Raw genomic sequence first — 11,980 nt, forward strand, 5'->3', positions numbered from 1 at the left:
ATGTTTCAAATGCATAAAAGGAAAACAACGATGCATAAGGGAAAGGTAACAGTACAAAAATGAAGCCCTAGGCTCTCAGGTTGGGCCCAACCCTGAGAGCTATGGCTCCTATAGAAAACTCAGAGTTGATATAAAATCAGACTGCTTCTCATTATCAAAAAAATAGTCATAAGTCAAGAGTTATGCCAAAATGGCTACAAGAGAACAAAGTAAAGCTAACAGCATTGTAGTGCAAAATATGCAATGGTTTCAAAAGTCCCTTACGAAGGCTGAGGCCTTAACATTTATACACCACGAGGGCCCTAGCTGGCCTCCTAAATCTATGGGACTTGGCTATCCAAACTGTGAGTAGATAGCCCTTTCCAAAATCTGCTTGCCTACCTTCTAGATCCGGTTTTGGTGGCCTTTGGAGCTCGGAGTTGGAGGTGAAGATCCCAAGGAAGGGCTATTTAATGCCATAGACAACCCCCTACGAATCCTCACCTCAAGCTTGGCTGTCTTCTAGCCCATGATTGCTCGGTTTTGCTCCAACATGTGTCAAAAAACCTGAAATGAGCACGTGTTAGCCACCTAGGAAGAGTGACTACCCTTATTCGTACAAATGACATAAACATACTGAAAATTAATGCATAAGCTACGAAAAATGAAGGATTGAACAAGGACTGAACAAGGATAATTAGGCCAAATGAGCCCAACAAGTTACCAAATTTGGGGCTCATCATCACCCCCCTGCTAAAAGGGTTGCTCATCCTCTGAGCAACTAGTCTAGCTCCTCGTCTTTCATTGCTTTAATCGCCACCCTCACATCCTAGGGTACCCCCATCGGTAGATTAGTTACTCTGCTAATGGGCTGTGGGGTGAGTCTAAGGGTCAATCCTCTGAAGTTGACAACGGCCAATGTCCTTGACTTCGGCTTCAAGGACCTTAGGAATTCTTCTGTAATTTCGCCATCGTGACCTTGAAGCTTGTCACAGAATGACATCCAGTGTGCATGGGAAAACAAGTCCACCACCTTAGGGGTTTCTCGTAATTTCTTGGAGTCCGAAGGTTCTTTTCTAATGAACCCTCCTGGCATGGTAAAAAACACTGTTTTTGTTGTTCTGAACTTGCCTGCTCGTGTACAGAAGGAGGACTTCAAGATTTCTCTACATAGAGCGCAGAGCTATGTCTCCGTTATGCACACAGCCATATAAAATTCACAATTTTTCATCGGTGAGCCTTGACAGTGTCTCAATTTTTCTACAAGAGGGATTTTAATTCAAGACCCTGGAGAAAATATCGCATGCAGACTACGAAGACAATTTCATGTAGCGATAAGAAAACAGCTTTTGAATTCATAGACAGACTTGCATTCACATTTTCCCTACCCCCTCAACACGTCGAATTCACCACCTTTTGAATTATTTGCATGGGAAAGTTATGTTCAGGCCTACCTCACTGAGAATCGCCACCCTCGACATGAACAGTCCAAGCTTCTTCGTAATGCCGGGTTCCCTGTAGCGCAACTTCCTGTAGAAATTGTGCATGGCTTCTGGAGGATGTTACGGTGGTTCTGGACGATTTTGAGCAGCAGCAGGATGTTGGAACAGACCGAGAACTCAGGCTAACAACTTGGAGAGGAGGAGGACATGTACTCGGTTGCAAAATGGCTGTGAGTGTAAATGACTGCAGTGTATCATAAGTTATTCAACCGGCCGATTTTGAATTGCTGCGGAATTCATGGTGTGGGGGTGAGCTGTCCCGGTCGATCCGTTGGCTGACGTCACAGCCATCATTCCTCGGCGTGTCCCTGACCGCCGAATCCTTCCCTCTGCATTCACCACCACCATTCCTGTCATACTGCCGCTTCTCCTCGACTGGACACTTCCCACATGTCAATTGCCCGTCTTTTCGACATAACCAAGCCCATTCGCATCTAACGAGGCTATCTGACTGGTTGTGGTGGCTAGTTGAATGGCTACCAGACTTGTTCAATCCATCCATTATCACAGTCATGCACATTTAGAGTATAGCTTATGTAATTTGACAAAATAAAGTTAGGCACTTACCTGCGCGGCCGTGGATGTGGTTTTTTTCAGGTTTCGGGACGAGGAATGTTGGATCTGCTTGTTGCTGCTTCGTGCACGGGTGCTAGAGCTCCTCTTCATTGGCTACTGCTAGCTACGAGACCTTGAGACCCGATTTCCTGGTGGTGAATGCTGCATGCACCGACTTCATGAGCTGGTGGTGTCTCCATGGTATGTGCTCCAGTTGGATCAGCTGCTACAGGATTCTTGTAGGACATCCTGTAGTCGTTTCTCCTCCTGGGGTGCATGCTGAAATAAATGAGTCGTGTTCACAGGTGCAGGGTCCTGAGGTCACCTTGATAGGTAAAGTGTGCGAGCCTCTGCATGCTTTATTTCCCACTTAAAAAAAAAAAATTATCTGAGAAAACAGGGTTCCGGTATGACTGTGCAGGTATATTCGACCAGATGGCAGCAATGGTGGTGAAAGGAGGTGAAACAAGTGGAGGATGGAAGGAAAGAGTGGTTGCATGCCTCCTCAACGAACTTCAAGCTTCAAATCCTTCTCCATAATCGATCCTGGCCCGCCCAAAGGCTCTACAGGATGTTTCCTGTAGAAATACAGAACTTCCTGTAGAAAGTCCTGTAGCTTCTTGTAGAAGGCTAAACCATGACCATATTGTGTCCAAACCTTGGGAAAAATGAGTGTTCATGGAGGGAGTGTATGTGAGGTTGCCTGGTAGCTTGGTAGGGACCCTTGTCCTTGAGTTGAAAGGCCTCCTTTTTGCATTGTGTTCCTGCAACCTACGACAATTTCCAGAGATTAAACTTGTTTATTTTTTTGTTTCTTCCTTCTTCTTCTTTTTTCTTTTTCTTTCTTTTTGTTTTTTTTTTTTTTTTTTTTTTTTTTAAGAGACAACAAGGGCACCTCAATGAGATTTTCACCCCTACTATCCGCCTTGGGTGCCTCAAAGAGGTTTTCACCCAAGGATATTTTTATTCCAATTCTTTTTTAAGAGAGAGCAAGGGCACCTCAATGAGGTTTTCACCCCTACCATTTGCCTTGGGTGCCTCAGAAAGGTTTTCACCCAAGGATCTTTTTTATTGCATTTATATATATATATATATATATATATATATATATATATATATATATATATATATATATATATATATATATATAATGATGCTCAGGGTGTGCCCAAAACAGAGGCAGAACCCTTCTCTATGACCAGCATTGATTTTTCCATAGTTTTGATGAACTCTTGCCTCGAAAGAGGTTTCCTATAGATCTTTAGTCGATGCCCATTGACGAGCATGGGGATGGCTTCTTCATCAATGGTCCGGATAAGGACAGAACCATTTTCATTACACTTATCCACTGCATATGGTCCTAGCCATCTTGTCCTTAGCTTCCCCTTGAAATCCTTATGTCTGGAATCATACAACAGCGCCCAATCTCTCGACTGGAATTGTTTGTCATTGAGGTGCCGGTCATGCCATATCTTCCTCTGAAGTTGAACCACTTCTGAGTGGAGGAGGGCCTGCATTCGGTGTTCATCTAACCCATTCAGCTGCAATAACCTTTCTTGTTGAGCATGGCTGAGATCTAAGTCCAGCTTAGCTTCCATCCTCAATGTGTTGTACTCAAACTCGATTGACAGCAAATCTCTCTTCCCATATACCAGCTCATAAGGTGTGAAACTGGTTGTGGTCTTCCAAGTGGTGTTGTAGGCCCAAGTGGCCTCAACCAGGCGATCTGCCCAATCCTTTCTACTGCTTCTCACCACCTTAGTAAAAATCCCTTCTAATGCTCTATTGGTGACTTCCACCCGCCCATTTTCTTGAGGATGATATGGGGTGGAAGTCCTATGCTTGATCTTGTGATGAGCGAGCAAGTCTTCAATTAAGTTGGAGGTGATCTGGCTTCCTTGATCGGTGACTAACTCTCTTGGGTAGCCAAATTTGTAGAAGATGTTTTCTTTTAAAACTCAGCCACCTTTTCTTCTGTTGCTTCTTTGATTGCCTTAGTTTCTACCCACTTTGTCAGATAGTCTGTGCACACAATGATGTAAGACCTTTGCCTTGAAGGAGGGTTGATAGGACCCACAAAATCCATACCCCACTTCTCAAATGGCTCAAGAGTCACTTGAGGTTGGAGAGGCATTTCGTCCCTTGGAGTCGGTTTCCCCATCCTTTGGCATCGGTCACATTGGCTGATATATCTTCTGACATCTTGATGAAGAGTGGGCCAATAGTAGCATGCCTGTAGAATTTTGAAGGCAGTCCTCTTGGCTACAAATTTTCCTCCACAAGGCCCATCGTGACAGGTTAGGAGGATGTCAAAGACTTCCTCCTCCCTTACACAACACCTTAAGATCTGATCAGGGCCAAGTTTGAACAGGTTGCCCCTGATCCAAGTGAATGAGGCACTCTTCCTCACGATTCTGCTCTTCTCCTTTGAGGATAGATGCAGAGGGAACTGTGCTGAGAACAGATAGTTTGCTATATCAGCAAACCATGGAGAGAGTACTGAGATAGCAAACAGATGTTCATCTGGCATCTGGTCATCCACTGTTCCATCTTCACCTGTAGGCAAATCCAATCTAGACAAGCAGTCAGCAACAACATTTTCTTTACCTGGTTTTTCAACGATAGTCAAATCAAAATGTTGCAACAAAAGTAACCATCTAATAATACGAGCATTCACATCAGGCTTATTCATTAAATATCTAATTGCAGCATGGCCAGTATGTAAAAATGTTTGATAGCCAGTGATGTAGTGTCAGAACATGTTCAGGGAATGGACCACGGCCAGGAACTCTTTCTCAGTTACAGTATAATTCATTTCTGCCTTGGATAAGTTTTTGCTGAAAAAGTATATGGCATATGGATGTTTTTCTTCAACTTGTCCTAAGGATGCCCCTATGGCTTTGTTCGAGGCATCAATGTGGATGTGGAAAGGTAGGGCCCAGTTTGGGCCTCTCAAAATTGGGGCGGACACGAACTTATCCTTTAATTCATTCAGAGCCCTTTGACAGTCGTCTGTCCATTTAAACTCAACATCTTTTGCTAAGAGGCCAAACAATGGCGAGGCTAGCTTACTGAAGTCTTTAATGAATCTTCTATAATATCCCGCTAAGCCTAAGAAACTCCAAACATCTCTTACCTTCTGAGGAGGTGGAACCTTTTTGATGATAGCAATTTTATTAGGATCCACCTGTAATCCTTGGCGAGAAATGGTATGACCTAACACATTCCCTTCAGTCATTAGGAATTCACATTTTTCAGGGCTGAGGGACAGGTTCATCTCAATGCACTTGATTAAAACTTTTCCCAGGTTGGACAAGGCTTCTTGGAAGCTAGGCCCGTAAGGAGTAAAGTCATCCATATAGATTTCCACTGAATCATGAACCAACTTGGAAAATATGCTCAATACAGCTCTCTGGAAAGTGGCGGGGGCATTGCATAGCCCAAAGGGAAGGACTCGGTAAGAAAAGGTACCCCATGGACAAGTGAAGGTGGTCTTATCTTGGTCCTCCGGGCTGATTTGGATCTGATTATACCCGTTGAACCCATCTAGGAAAGAGAACAACTTCTTTCCTACCAGTTCATCCAACACTTGATCTATGAAAGGCAGAGGGAAGTTGTCTTTCTTGGTGGCTTTGCTCAGTTCTCTGTATTCCACACAGATTCTCCACTTCCCATTTTTCTTGTGTACCAACACCAGAGGGGAAACCCATTCGCTGTCCGATATGGGGTAGATGAATCCTGCATCCAACAATTTTTGCACTTCTTCTTTAACAATGTCCTTAAGGGCTGGATTCATTCTCCTCTGAGGTTTCCTAACTGACTTACAGTCCTCCTTAATGTAAATATGATGGGTACAGACCGAGGGATGGATTCCTTTCATTTCCTTGTAGCTCCAGGCAAAAGCCTCCAAATGGTGGTCAAGAGGCTACATAGCTCCTTTTCCTGAGAGGGAGAGAGAGAGGAACTGATCTTTAAAGTTCTTTCAAGGCCAAACTCCACATTCTTAACTCTGGGAGTGGTCGGATCAGTCGCACATAGGTCCACTAAAGCATTGGCTTGGGTATCTTCCACCAACTCTTCCAAGGATAGTGCACTAGGGGGAGGATTTTGGATTAAGTTCTCAATAAAATCATCCTCGGTTTGAGGACCTCCCCTGGTGGCCTCTACTGTACATAATGGTGCAGAGTAGACCTCATCCTCTTCTCCTTCTTCTAACCAAAGGGGTAAGTCATGTTCTAGCAGAGGTTGGGCAGGAGGGTATAGGACCAACTATTTGGACATAGGCCCATTTTTGATGGTCATGCTTCCTGCTCGATAGCTGATGTAAGCATCCGCAGTAGCCAACCAAGGCCTTCCCAAAATGAGGGGATATCCCGTGAGTTTTGCCTTTGGCTGAAGGACCAAAAAGTACGTAGGGTACTCCCAGGAGTCAACAGAGACCAAGACATCTTCCACAATCCCTTCGGGAGTCACGGTGGAGCGGTCTGCCAATTGTAGCACTGTCGAGGTCTTCCTTAAGGAACTCTGAAGGTTGAGCTTAAGCATGGTGTCCCTGGTCATCACATTAATGGCGGCCCCTAGATCAATCAAGGTGTGGGGTATGATGGTGCCATTGATGTGGACATCAACTATAGGACTCCCAGGGTCCAAATACTTTGGACAAATTACTTGCCCCAACATGAGATCGGACAGTTGTCCTATGACATTGATGGTTGAGGCATCTCTCTTTCGCCTGCCTGGGTGCCTGAAACACTTCTCCTCAATCAATTTGTTGCATATCGGTACATCTTTTATGGCCTGGAGAAGTGATATTTTCACACACAACTGCTTGAGTTCTCCCAGAAGCTCATTCTCTTCTGGGTTTGGGTCTGTGGTTACTGTGAGTTGCTTAGGAAAGGGTGGAATGGCTTGGGGTTCACTTTCCTGTTTCTCTTCCTCCTCCTCTAGGGGAGGAGATTGGCGCTCTGGAAGGACCTTCCCAGATCGCAGGTTGATCTCCTGGATCTCCACAGCATAGGTAGGGCATGTTGTCTCCCCAGTATATACCTGTTGGGCCTGTCTGTTGTTGGGGCTTGGGTTCGGTTGACTAGGCATCTGGGGTTGTCTTGGAGGAGCAGGAGGTAATGGTTGTGGTTAAGCTGGTGGTGGAGGCAAAATGGCGAGAGGAGTGTTGTATTGGGGCCTCCACCCCGGTTGAGGTGAATTCCACTGAGGTTGTGGCTGGGCATGTGAGTGAAACGAATGAGAAGGTGTTTGAGTATGGTATGGAGATGGATAAGACCACGGAGGAGGTGTGGACTAGGAAGGATGAGTAGGGGGGCCCCAAGAAGGTATATGAGCAGATTGGTTGGGGTTATAATAAGCTTGGGATGTCCCTTGCATCCCCTGCTGGTAAGGTCTGGGTCCATGTGGCCTCCTTTGGTTGAGGAAGTAGAGAGGTTCAGTAGCCACCTCAGTCCCTAGATACATGGCTTTAAATCCAGGCAAGGTAGGGAATTGGTTGGTGGGGTGGTCTTCCTCAAAATGAAACATACCTCTACTGAGTGCAATGGGCACTCATTCTTGGGATGCTTCCTTGTGCATCTAGGACAAAAAATGGCAAAAGCCCTCTCATCTTCTTCTTTCTTTTTCTGAATTCGGAAGGTATCAAGTTGCATGGCAATAGTCTGTCTCATCTCACTCTTGAGGTCTTCCATCTGGTTAGCAAACTCATGCTTGGAGAAGGTGGTACTAGCTGAAAGATGATTCCCCCTACCTCTCTTCCGGGCCGCCCTAGAATGGTTTCTAAACACGGTCTTTATGTCCTCATAAAGTAGTTGGTAGATGTCTCCTCCAGTCAGCATGTTAAGGGTGTCCAGAAGGTCTTCAGGGACTCCTCGGAGCAGAACCAGCTTCAAAGATTCCGGGTCAAGTGTGCACCTGGCCCATTTATAACTGAGTTGGAACCTTTCCTCATAGTCTTCTAAAGATTCATCGCTTCCCATGGTCATCCGGAAGATTTCTCCCTTAGTTTCCTTGGATTTACAGTAGTCCCAGTATTTGGCATTGAAAGCTTGTTGCATCTGAGCCCAAGTGGTGATACTGTTTCCAGGTAACCCCATGAACCAGCGTAATGCTACATCCTTGAGGGTAGAGGGAAAGAGTTTCAACTTTTGCTCATCCTTAGCATAGTCATAAGTTCGACAAAGGATAGCAAACTCAAATAGGAAGGTATCAGGGTCTTCAGTAGTCAATCCATGGAAGTGAGGTAAAGCGAAGGGGCTTATGTTTTTCATTTTCATGTCTCCATTGGTCTCCCGGATGGGAAAGGCACCTTCTATTCTCTCATCTTCTCTTCTACCATTTTGGTTTTTAGCCATGGCTTCAAATGGAGTATTCTCTAACTCTTCTTCTATTATAGGATCTTCGTATATCTCAGGAAGTTCACCTATAGGTTCTTCTGGCTCACTGTCACCAGAGAAGAGAGAAGGTTGACTCAGTGATGTGGTGGGGGTGTTGGGTAAGAATTTGCTGGTTTTATCTCTGTTCCTACGAGGCATGAAATGGAAAGACTTTTGATTGCTTTTTTTTTTTTTTTTCTTCTACTACCTGCAAAACTAAAATAGATTGAACTGCAACTAACTATCTTGCTGAAATGAAAATGCGGAATTGAAATGAAAGCACGAAAGGACTAATCTATCTTGCTCAAATGAAATTGCAGGAATTAAATTCTAGTCTACACTTGCTGAATTGAAACGCTAATCTACGCTTGCAAAATTGAAATTGCGGAATTGAAATGCTAATCTATGAAAGCAGGAAATATCTACTCTACTTTTGTGGAAATGAAATGAAATAAACTACTTAGCAGAAGGTTGTAGGAGAAAATAGCAGAAAAGAAACAATCACCAATACTCTGACGCTTCCCTGGAAACGGCGCCAAAAAGGTGGTGGGCTCCAGTATTGCAGCAATAATGCTGCAACTCCTGGGACTCCCTTCTTTACTTTTATCAACCCGGTAGTTTGTAACAAACTTGGAAGCGACGGTGCTGTATGCACAAGTACTAGCTCTTGCCGCAGTTGTCACTTGGTCAGCAGGCACAAGTCTGCTAGGGGCTTAAGCCAACTTCTATGAGCTCTTAGAAGAAGCTTTTTAATTGATGGATGAAAGCTAACTCAAAGGAAGCTAATCTACTTGCGGAAAGAAAGTGAAAGCCAAAAAGTAACGCAAACACTAGCAAACCCTAATTCTACCAGCTAGTCCTACTAATGCAAAGGAGAGAATGAAAACTACTGGAAGGGATGCCATTACTTCTATGAAGGTAAAATACATGTGTCTAGACTACCTCTACCTGAAGAAAACATCTTTTTGTATTTTTGAATAAGTTATTAGAATTATCATGCATGTGCTTTTAACTGGATTTTTACTGTGCAGGGGTGGATCAAGGAGCAGAAATTCTTGGAAAAGGTTGGGAAGGTTCAGAGAGGGTCTAAGGAGTCCCTAACACCCTTTCGGAGAGTTTCATAAAGTTTGGCTATCAAGAAACCTCATTTGTGAGCTTCTACAGGAAGTCTGCAGGGGTTCTACAGGATGTTCAGAGATTTCTACAAGATGTTTAAAAAGTGGATTTTAGAGGATGGGTGAGTGAGGGAAGATGCATGAATGGATAGGGAGGTAGGATAGGGGCCTGGAGTGATCCAGGGACTGGTGGATGGAGTGGTGAGAGGGTGTAGAAGGCTGACTTGGCTTAAAGAAGGCTAAGACAATGATGGAGCAAGAAGGTAGGGTTACCTGGGAAAAAGGACAGGTGTGAGATGAGGAACCTAGCTAGGAGATGGAATAGCTGGCTCTGATGAAGCTTAGGCGGATGAGAGAGAGTGGTAGAGATGCCCTGCATGGTGTACATTTAACCGAATCAACAAAGTCTTACAAATAATCAAAGTCCTAGCTAATCTAATCTAACTGTCAATAAAACGAATGAACAACAGCTTTATTTGGAAAGAAAACCATGTACATCAATCATGAAAAGAAACATTTCAGAGATCTGAACCCATAACTAACTTCTACAAATGAAAACAATACACTAAGGATTGCATGGTCAAGAAAACTAGTGTTTTCGTTGGGGCAGCACTGTTTCTTCAATTCCAGCCCCTGATCCAATAAGGATGAGGTGAAACTGAGAGTGTTGTTGACCCTTTTCTTGGAGCTTTTTTCCTGTTATTATCCTACCAATCTATTTTAAACATATGAAGCAATTCTATTCATAAACAGTGACCTATTTAACCAACACAACTAAATCTGCCCAACAGAAATACGTTTCAAATGCATAAAAGGAAAACAACGATGCATAAGGGAAAGGTAACAGTACAAAAAGGAAGCCCTAGGCTCTCAGGTTGGGCCCAACCCTGAGAGCTATGGCTCCTATAGAAAACTCAGAGTTGATATAAAATCGGACTGCTTCTCATTATCAAAAAAATAGTCATAAGTCAAGAGTTATGCCAAAATGGCTACAAGAGAACAAAGTAAAGCTAACAGCACTGTAGTGCAAAATATGCAATGGTTTCAAAAGTCCCTTACAAAGGCTGAGGCCTTAACATTTGTACACCACGAGGGCCCTAGCTGGCCTCCTAAATCTATGGGACTTGGCTGTCCAAACTGTGAGTAGACAGCCCCTTCCAAAATCTACTTGGCTGCCTTCTAGATCCGGTTTTGGTGGCCTTTGGAGCTCAGAGTTGGGGGTGAAGGTCTCGAGGAAGGGCTATTTAATGCCATAGACAACCCCCCTACGAATCCTCACCTCAAGCTTGGCTGTCTTCTAGCCCATGATTGCTCGGTTTTGCTCCAACATGTGTCAAAAAACCTTAAATGAGCACGTGTTAGCCACCTAGGAAGTGTGACTACCCTTATTCGTACAAATGACATAAACATACTGAAAAATAATGCATAAGCTATGAAAAATGAAGGATTGAATAAGGACTGAACAAGGATAATTATGCCAAATGAGCCCAACAAGTTACCAAATTTGGGGCTCATCATATGGCACGAGGATGATTGGCTGAAGAGAGACTTGGGTCAACTAATCTATGGTCGGGTGGAACATGGTAGTCCCATCTCCAGTTGGTTCATTGCATTCATTAATGAGAAATTCATTCCCTTTATTTTCATATGTAAATGTAATGATGTATATGTGGATCTTGATGGTTGATATGTTTATGGTATTTATGTTGCTATTGTGTTGGTTATATGTGTTTTTTATGACAACAACTATGTATGGCTCTCAACATGTTTTTACTTGTATATGAATGGATAATGTGTCTATGGCCTAATAGAGGATAATGCAACAATTGAAATGAGGGAACAATGGTTCATAGTGATTCTCAGATAAGTATGAGACCCCTACACTTAATTATGTTGTTTACACCTTTAGGTTACATGTTGATGATATGTTTGACGAAAGGCCTGTCATAGTTAGTAGGGGAATGGTTATGGCCTTGTTCAATTTGTTTCTTTTGCATCATTTTTTCCGTAATTTTTACTAATTATAAGCTATCACTCCATTCTAGGGAGTGGTTTGGGCTCTAGGCCTGAAAAACTGGCTTAAATCTTGGGGTCGCTGGCACATAACTGACAATTTTGGTCTTTGGTCGCTGGCAGGCAAGCATGTGAGAGCGACTTTGGGTTGTTGGTCGCTCCCTTGCCCATAGCATGAGAATGAATATGGACTAAGAGATCCATAACAACAGTGGGACCCAAGGACATGCTATCTGAGTGGCTGACTTGTCTCCTGAGGGTTCTATTGATGATGTTGGATAACTGTGTGTGAAGTTCCATCAATTCCATTTCCTTAAGGTCACGTAGGATGTCAAATCTGATCATAGTAGCCTCTTGTCTAATGTTTACCCTAGTTGGCATGGTTACTTGGGTGGATTTGTGAGGAGGGTGTTACACCATTAAGAAAGACATAAAT

Source organism: Pinus tabuliformis, chromosome Q (assembly GCF_031772625.1).
Source record: "Pinus tabuliformis cultivar Carrire ecotype Pingquan chromosome Q, CPIR1, whole genome shotgun sequence".
In the NCBI taxonomy this organism is placed as follows: domain Eukaryota; kingdom Viridiplantae; phylum Streptophyta; class Pinopsida; order Pinales; family Pinaceae; genus Pinus; species Pinus tabuliformis.